The 7850-nt window shown below is 29.1% G+C and overlaps 1 non-coding gene across 1 annotated transcript; it reads left to right on the top strand.

Moving 5' to 3' along the window:
• Positions 1-6125: 6125 nt before the first annotated feature.
• On the top strand, positions 6126-7160 carry LOC108217140 (uncharacterized). The gene is made up of 3 exons (XR_010291414.1): positions 6126-6349; positions 6444-6602; positions 6685-7160. It is a non-coding gene; the product is annotated as an uncharacterized LOC108217140 (transcript).
• The last annotated feature ends 690 nt before the right edge of the window (positions 7161-7850 follow it).

Raw genomic sequence — 7850 nt, 5'->3', positions numbered from 1 at the left:
GACATTCTACTTATTTTAAACACAGATGATCTTCAACAATTTTAATGAATTAGTGATTTATGTAGAAAGTATTTTGTGGTGTTTTGATTGGAGAACATACGTGCTCTTCAAGGTCTCCCATGAAATAGCGGTCTCCATAGAACTATCCTATATATACAGGGAGAGTCCTGCTCTAATACAAAACAAATTAAATTAGCCTACAAACTAAAAACCTAGTTTTTAATCACTATTTTTAACTGCAGTTAGTTTTTAATCACTATTTTTAACTGCAGTAATCACCATTTTGTACATCACGGATCACTATTTTGTATATAACATATCTCTCAAATATAAATATATACATACCTATATATACAATGTATATCACAATCATCTTCACCTGAACGGTAATAATGGATCTCTTAGCACCATTACCAACTGTTTCCATGATTGGTATTATTTATTAAGTATTAAAACTTGATTAAGTATTATTGATTAACTGATTATATTTTCTTTTAGATATTTAATTTTCATAAGATTTTTTATATTGTTGATGGATACTAAAATTACTATATATTTTTATCATCTCTATAAATATATTTTTTTATTAATATATCTTATTGGTAATATTTTTACTATTCTTAACTAATTATAAATTTCATATTTTTAATTTCTTCGTTTATTAAAAACTAGTCGATTAAAATGTGTTTCGCGACGGTGTAATAATAGTTTGATAAGTTTTTTAAAAATAAGAATTAAGTTTATATCTCATGCCTACACCCTACTAAATATATTTGAAAAGATATTATTAATCATATATTAATTACATAATAACTTAATGTTTGTCTTTTAGCAGAAGACATGAGAGTTAAAAAGGCTCTTGTTACGTACTTTGTCTCACATTATTAATGTATTTCTTCAATTTGATTTTTAAAATATATACTATTGTGACGCCCCCAGCCCGGGATGACATCACTAACTCGGCCCGGGGATCCCATTCTACTAAACAAACCAAAATATATTTTCATAATCTCAAACTTAACATTACAACATAATTAAAGATGTATTTAACCTTACATCAAACTTCTAAAAGTTTAGAACACAAGTCTAATAAGAAATACACATTTGAAATACTTCTGTCGATTACATAATACTTCTAGTAAACTTTTAATTGCAAATCCAACCAAGTCTAGTACTTTAGTTCTATCACATTTTTACCCCTGCCTGAATCTCCTTCTCCGAAATTCTTTCCTGTAAAGTTAGTACATACAAAAAAATGGGGTCATAAAGCTCAGTAAGCATATATGGTATTGTTCAACGAAGTTCTATTTACAAAACTTAATGAACCAAATCAATATTTCATCAAAGTCATTAAAATATTTTCTCACATTAAAATGAGTATGTGTATTAAAACACGTTCAATTCAAAAGTTCACAAGTTCTACTAGTGGGGATCCTGGCCAGCTAAACAATTGGTTTATCTTTACATCCTAAATAAAGAATCACAATTCACAGAATCAATATAAGAATACTCATTAATTTCTCATCATAATATATTCACCAAAACGTCATAAAATATCAACAGTGAAGGGTATAGTATATACTTACAGTGCTCAATGTTCTAATATAAATCTCGAGTCCAACAACTTCATTCCCTAAAATATTCGCATATTTATTTTATTATTAAGTCACGCTTATATTAAGCCTCTAATTATTACTAATTTGATAATCTAACAACCTAATTTGAAATAATTGAATTAAAACATAAATAAAGCACTAAAACTAAAAAAATAAATCATAAATTAGAGATAAGTTAGTAAACTTGCTAAATTTAGCAGGTCGTGCTTCCTATTTTTAGTAAGTTAGAACGGGTTGTGTTTATATAAGGAAAGTAGACTTTGTCATTTGGGTTGGCCACGGGACGGCGCTTAAGCGACAGGGTGGCGCTTGCACCTTATATTTTATTAATTAGAAACTAGGTCATTGCTCATATTCACAAGAATATAAGACTTTTTTTTCAAATTTTTAAAGGTTTTATTAAGAGAAAATAGACTTCAATATAGCCAATTAAATTCAAGTTTTTAAAGTTTTTATTAAGAGAAAATAGACTCTTTTTTTTTTGAAAATCAAGTAAGCCACAAAAACAAAAGATGAATCTCAAAATTTTATGGACTTCACTAAGTTCCACACATCGAGAATTTATAAGAGTGTCTATCTTAGTTTCTATATGAAATTCAAGACTTATGCACAATTTGATTTCATAACAAGGTAAACTTGTTCCTCATCGAAAAGATTTGAGCACAAGATTCCTACCTCAGCTATATATTGAGGTAAAAGGATGCCTATTAACTAAAAATTGAGCTTGACTATTTAGCTTAGTCCGATTAATATTTGGCTTATTGAGCCGGATATAGTTCAAAAATTTATCTGGGGGCTTAATGAAAATTGAGACTCATCCCTTAATCAAAAAAATTTTATTGCCTACTCATTATTATTATTATTATTATTATTATTATTATTATTATTATTATTATTATTATTATTATTATTCCTATTTCTATTATTATTATTATTATTATTATTATTCCTATTTCATTTGGGGACCGAAAGTATATAAAAACCATCGGATCTCTTCCGCTTAGTCAAAAATTTTATTTATGGGAGTCTTGATATCAAGGCAAACCGACATTTCACAATAATAAATTTTAGAGAAGGAAAAATGTAATAATACTCATCCAAATACACATAGATTATGTATTATTCAAATAAAATGAAGTCGGGATATTACAACTATTATATTATTATATATTGTAATAACCTTAAGGAAGATAATTTGGATGGTATAATATGGTATAATAAATACGAATTATCAACTCTTATTGTTTGATAAAAAGTTAATTTCACGTGAATAAAATTTATTTAAGTATAATATTTATATATTGTATATAATTTATTCTTGCAATGTTTTAATTTAAATAGAAGTAGATTTTGAAAATAGAATATGTCCTCTATTTTTTTGTGTGTTATAAATCATATATAACGAGTTATATAAAAAATCATATATAAATAGATATTGTAGTCAGAATAGGACATTCATTCATTGAGAAGTTTCTATTGATTGAATAGTGAAAGTAAATACAAAAAGAGAATACTACCCTTTTGTGATATGGTTTGCTAGGTTTCGGAAAGTTTTATACAAAGAAAAAAGCCTAGTTGAGGTTTTTGACAATGTTTACAATGAAACTTACTAAGAAAGTTGTATTTCAAAATTGAGCTTTGCACAAAAGAAAGCAGGTCGAAAAGTATCACTAGCTTTCTGGTTGGGAAAGAAAAGTGTCAATTAGGTGGTGTGTGGACTTTTGTTGCCCTTCATGGTGCTTTCGGACTAATAGCTTCATGTTATGTCAATTCGAACTTAATTGCTTGATCGGTTCAATTGCGACCTTATAATGCAATCGCGTTTTCTGGTCCGATTGTTGTTTTTGTTTATGTATTCCTGATTTATCCACTATGACAATCTGGTTGATTCTTTGCGCAGTTTTGGTTTAGCATCTATATTTTGATCGATGAATCACTAAGACCGACTTTCGTTTTTGCTTGACGGGTGAGTCTTGTAGTCAAGCTCCCTTCTGCCTTTGCACTCGAGGGCGAATCTCCGTTCGGCCCGAGTAAACCTTTGCACGCCTCTGTTCTTTTTTGGGAGGCCTACGCTCATAGAAACTGTCTACCTAAGATTGTCCCTTGGTCCGTAAGTTCTGACACGAGATTAGAATTCAAGCCCCTCTTGCGGTAGAAAAACAAATAATATAGAAGAAGATTTAGTAAATAAAGTATGATTCTCACTAACAATTATATAATGATTATTATACTTCCTATTTTTTTTGTTTAGATATATATATATATATATATATATATATATATATATATATATATATATATATATATATATATAAATAATTGCTAAATCATCACTATTTTTTTCACTCCAATGAAAATCTTGACTTTGATACCGTACTATAATATTAATAAAATTACTCATAAACTAAGTAAAAGACTAATATATTACATTATTTATATATAATACAAATATTTTTTTAACATTATCCGTGAAATGATTATTAATATAAATATATATAATATTAAATAAATAACAATGCATGACATGAGTTATAAACTAGCATTAATAAAATTAAACATACAAAAATTTTGTTCGTAGTCCGGTACAGTACATTATAAGCGTGAGGATAACTTAAATTAAATTAATGAAAATCATTAGATTGGATTTTCTACTAAATTTATAAGATTCGAATCCGGTTTAATTTAAACATGTAAATAAAAATTATTAATTATTCAAATATATCACGTGAATGGCATGAACTATAGGCCAATAATAATAATTTAAGAATGGCTAAAAATATGTAACTGAATAATAATTAAATATTAACCTTATATTTGTTTATTACTTTCTTTATCCCTTGTTAGTGGCCTGGTTTTGAATTTCAACAGTCAAATTGACCAAACTTTGACTCAACTTTATATGTTTCATATAATCTAAAAAATATTTTAAATTTATATTTTATAAGTACATACAATTTATTTTAAAATATAATTTTCAATTTTTTAAAATAATAAAAATGTTGATAGTAATTATTGGTCAAAAAATGGTCAATGATCGTTAAAAGTCAATAGTGGACAACTAAAAACAAACTGATGGAATATTAATTAGTTCATTATAGATTTGTTTGGGAAAGAAAATTGGGGTTTGAACCAAAAGATGTATAGTAAATTGTGTTCCATATTACTACTTCGGTCCCTTTTTACTTGTAAGGTGAGTAAAAATATAATTCCGCTCATTATTTTTTTAAAAAAAAATATGTGAATAAAAATATAAATTATAAACTTTAATTCAGAAAAAAAAATTAAAAATAATAAGTAGAATTAAGTTCTTTAATCACCTTAATTTACGTGCAAAAAATCATAGTTAGTACTATAGTCATAGTCATAGATGCAGTAATTATGAAAATGACATTCATACTCTTTATATTTCGCCATTAAGTTCCAACTCTTCGTTTTCCCAACTCTGACCTTTTATATATACTATCCCGCAACATCTTCGCTCTACATTTTTCAAAACCTTAGCTATATCTTTTCTTGTTTACATAAATAAGCGGATGTGAAGCGTTCTCTTTCACCAAATTATTTGTCAGGTATTTCAAGTTTTCAAGCTCTTATTTGATTATTTCTAACTATATATATTTGTCATGCATTATATGCTTAAGATCCATATCACTGTTATTTATCTGTTCTACTCTACTTCTATTATGGCTGTTTCTTTGGTAAATGGTAATTACTGTTTTGCTCAATTATCAATATGTTTTGGTATCTAGCTACTGCAATTGATGAGGGAATTATGGATTTTAAACCTTGTTCATGAATTTAGTGTAATTAAAATGATGCTACTGGGATATAATTATTAATTAAGTGAAGGGGTTGGCAATTTTTAATTGCAGAAGATGATGGCACAATCTAGGATGAAAAAGGTGGGTTGTGTTAAGAGAGATATAATCAGTGAGTTGCCTCAGAACGTACTAGAAATCATCCTATGTTTTCTGCCAATACAAGATGCAGTGAGAACCAGTTTCTTGTCAAGAGCATGGAGGTATCGTTGGACTACGATCCCACATCTAATCTTTAATTTGGAATCGACTGACCGTGTGATGGAGAAATATAGTCAAAATGATGATGCAGAACTACAGGCGTATAGATTTGTTAGTGTCATAAATAAAATTCTCCTACTACACAAAGGTCCAATCCTCAAGTTTTCACTCTCCATACCTCGAGGTTATAATTTTAATACTCGAATAATTCATGATTATATTTATCAGTGGATTTCATTATTATCAAAGAATGGTACCAAGCAACTTGCAATGGATAACTCTTCTGAGCTTGAAGAATCTAATGCACATAATTTCTCTCTTCTAGACCTGTCTCATTTGAGGCTTTTAGGATTTTGGTTTCGCTACACACCATCATGTGGTAGATTTGCTAATCTGACTCATCTTGAGCTAGTTGAAGCTACTTATGATTTTGGACAAGGCATCTTCTATTGCCCTGTGCTTGAGAAGTTGACCTTGATTTTTTGTTGAGGACTTTTCCCTAACAACTTTTGGGCTCCTAATCTTAAACGTCTGATTCAAGTGTACCATGGGATATCTTCCGAATATTCTCTAGCTGGCTTACAAAAGCTCGAAGAATACTCTTTAATGTTATTAGAAGATTGCTCTGAGGAGATGCAAACATTGAATGTGGTCAAAATTCCCGGTAGTCTCCATAAAATTGAAAAGTTTTCCTTAGCATATGATTCCTTGAAGGTAATATTCAGATTATCTTTACATTATTCTGTGCAATCTTACTTAACCGAGCAACTTCTAATTTTGGTGCTTGCATTTGTGATGTCTTTCAAAGGGCTTGGCCGCAGGAGGTTTTCCAAATAGGCTTTCAAAACCACTGCCATACTTAAAATTTATAAATATCTCTGATATTGACTTTGGTGCATTGTCCGAGGTTTCTTGTTTGGTTTGTTTAATTAGGAGTGCTCCCAACTTGCGCACACTACATATCGTAGTGAGTCATCTTCTTTAATCTCATTTTGTTCACTATAATTTAGCTACTGTTGACAATTCTTGAATATATGCTCTATCACTAGAACTCAATGGATGGCAGAGAAGAGGAACTTGAGGAGTATCAGATTGAAGATTCTGAAGAATGTATAATGCTCCATCTTGAAATTGTCTCGTTCAGTGACTTCAAAGGTGTCATTGCTGAGCTGGAGCTAGTAAAGTTTCTACTAGCCTGCTCTCCGTCCCTAAAATCATTATTCATCCACCGTGATTGCTCCATAAAAGATTGTGCCTCGGCATTAAAAATCACAGAGGAAATGTTGCAGTATACTAGAGCTTCACCAAGAGCGCAAATCAGACACTTGGAAAGCCCTGTTAACATTATTTATGGTACTAATTGTTTTGATCGGAAACTTTGGTCTGATAATTATAGTTTATTCTAATTACTTGTTTGTCGCACTTTTTGAGATATACATATGCTTTTGAGCATCTCTTTTCATATTACTAGAGCCCTTGTATATTACAAATTTCATTCCATTCAATTTCATCCAAGTGAACATAAGTAATATGTGTTATGATTTTTTTCCACCTATATCTAGTTGTTAGGGATGCAGATGGCGCCTTCTAAAAATTGAAAACTGCAACTGTATAATCGATGATATTTAATCTAATTTCTATTCGACTTTAAGATATATTTTAACAGTAGCAGTGAAATTTTTGCATTGTTCATCTAGTTTCGTATGTTCAGATATCTTTTTTCATTGTTTAAATATCTTGTTTTGCCCGTCTCTCTGAAAACACATAGTTGCAATCTCTCTGTAAATATGAACTTTCTCTTTAATGAAAAGGGGACTAGTCTCTATTACTATTATCTTCTCAAATTTAATGTTCTTTTACCGAAAACTATCAGTAGTACTATTGGAAGATGGATGATCCACTTGGATATTTGAATTTAAGCTGCTCTATGTTCTATGAATAATTATAGTGCTTTTTTATTTAAGATGATTTTCTCGAACCACCAATAAATAAATATTTTATATTTTTTTAGTAATATACGTACGGAATTAAATACAAAATTTGTTGCAAGTATAATATGACATCAAATTTTCTACTTATATTATATCATTCTTATGTTTGCTTTTTGCTTCCTTTGAGTTTTAGGATCATGAAAAAAGACTTGATGGATTTTTTTATCAGAATTCAAAGTCTTATTTCTAAGCGTCGGTAGATATCTTTGTGTATCCTTGAGTTA

Source organism: Daucus carota, chromosome 4 (genome assembly GCF_001625215.2).
Source record: "Daucus carota subsp. sativus chromosome 4, DH1 v3.0, whole genome shotgun sequence".
NCBI classification, from domain to species: domain Eukaryota; kingdom Viridiplantae; phylum Streptophyta; class Magnoliopsida; order Apiales; family Apiaceae; genus Daucus; species Daucus carota.
The sequence above is the reverse complement of the archived record's forward strand: the minus strand, read 5'-3'. Positions and strand labels throughout refer to the sequence as shown.